This window comes from Prionailurus bengalensis, unplaced genomic scaffold (genome assembly GCF_016509475.1).
Source record: "Prionailurus bengalensis isolate Pbe53 unplaced genomic scaffold, Fcat_Pben_1.1_paternal_pri Un_scaffold_96, whole genome shotgun sequence".
Taxonomy (NCBI): Eukaryota; Metazoa; Chordata; class Mammalia; order Carnivora; family Felidae; genus Prionailurus; species Prionailurus bengalensis.
Genome location: NW_025091193.1, coordinates 28685 through 30850, shown reverse-complemented (window position 1 = coordinate 30850; position 2166 = coordinate 28685).

Genomic DNA, 2166 nt, shown 5'->3' with positions numbered 1-2166 from the left:
ACTTTTCTGAGAGCATCCTGGCCTGGAAACCAGAGCCATGGCGCTAAGGCCTGGAGGCTGGGCTGTGGGGCACCCCTCAGCGCCAGTGAAGAAAGGTTCTGTTCGCCTCCTCTGAGGATGGCTGGCCGGCCACACCAAAGACACTCCAAGCCAGTGGGACGGTGGCCACCGGTTGCACAGGAGAGGCCAACGTACCCTCTAACTGCTGGATGTGCCCCGGTGCGTGTCCCCGAAACCCTGTGTGCAGCCTCTCTGTGGCAGGGAGGGAAGGAACCGTCCCAGAGTCAGCTGAGCGACAGGGATCTTGTGCCAGAGCCTCATGAGTTGGCCTGGTGGTGGCTGCCAGCCCCCGGTGCGGGCAGACCCTCCCGCCTGCCACACCGGCTGGTGTAAGACTCAGCACTGGGTCTGAGCTTCGGGAGAAGCAGCCTAGTGGGTGCCAGGGGCTGAGACGATGGGGAAGGATGCAGCCCTGGGCACTTCTTGGGACCTTGAGAGGACAGCAGCAGGACAGGAAAGCCCACACACAGGATGGAAGAGGAGTGGAGACTGGGTGGAAAGCACGCGCCTGTACACACATGCGCACACGCACACACTCCAGTCTCCTGGGGTCCTGGAGGAAGAGCAGCCTCAGCTGGCCCTGACCGTGGAAGAGTCGCCCTGCCCTGTTGGCCTATTGCCTGGGCCCCCGGCTGCACTGATTCCGGGGCCGCCACCCTAGGGTCTGGGCACTTGGCCCTCCTGTGGAGGACACCCCGGTCCTGAACTTCCACTTCCAGCTGTGGTATTCTATCAGCTGGTTTCCACACTACTACTTCCACGTGGCACAAGTGCCTTCATGGCCCCGTGCACCAGAGAAATCCACGGCAGCCACTTCTCAAGTCAATGGCAGCTTATTCTCACTAGTCTTTATTGGCAGTGGGAAACGCTCCACTACTGCCTTGAAAGCCGGCAAATAATTCCGTGATAAAAATAGTTCAAAGTAGACGGTACCTACTCTGTCATACAATCAGGAAGTTCACAAAAGATTAATAGAAAGACACAGGGAAACTGTCAAACGTCCAATGTAAAGAGACATGTCGTTTCTATCTCTGTACCAGCTGCATAAGAAATAAGGCACCATGATCTGAGCACATTCCTGGGTGGCTTTTTTATATGCCACCTCAAAATTATAAGTTACGTTGGCTACTTGGATAACCTGAAATGGCTGTCTCCTCAAAATCTACACATGGAGATGGGGCGCCTGGGTGGCTCAGTCACTTAAGCGTCCGACTTCAGCTCAGGTCATGATCTCACAGTTTGTGAGTTCGAGCCCCATGTCGGGCCCCGTGCTGACAGACAGCTCGGAGCCTGGAGCCTGCTTCGGATTCTCTGTCTTCTCCTGTCTCTGCAGCATCCATGCTCATGCTCTGTCTCTCTCTCTGTCTTTCAATAATAAAGCAACATAAAAAAATTAAATAAAATCTACAAATGGAAAATGAGGTCCACTCCTTAAACTTGTTTACAAACATATCTAAACAGCTGATTTCCGTAAGAACAATAAGGCCTTTATTAGAGTTGCACTACATTGTTTCCAGGATCTTGCATCTTGCTCTGTGCTGAGCACCCAGCACCCTGGCCCGAGGTGGGAGACCAGTGCACCCTGATTGGTCCTCTGAGAGTTCTGCTGCCAGGGGTCTAAGGTTCGGGTTGGGGGGGAGAAGGGGGCGGGCAGGGTTTCGGGGAAGAGGTGGCCAGGTTGCCCCACCCAGGCTTTCTGGGGCCTCAGCTCCCAGGTTGTGCGGGTCACTCCAGGCAAACTGCCCAGGCCCCCAGGGACCAGGCTCAGAAACAGCATACCGGCCTGGGAGATTTTCACAGTGTTTCCATCAGCTTTCCACTCCAAGTTTCTTTAGCTGATAGTTAACACCAGATATTTTTACTCTGTTCACACTGCAGAAGAAAGCATTTCTTGCTAGAAAAAGTGTAGTTAAGGTGAGTCATTAAAATACAATGACAATTGCTGCAAATTAAGTCTGATTATATCAAAACCATGGGTGTAGAGCTAAGGGACATTCGTAAAGGATAATGCAGGCTGTGTCACGGTGATTTTGCAAACGTGGTAAAATCCTTTTCTCTGTCAGGGTTTCTTAACAAACAATTAAACAATGATGATTACAATACGTG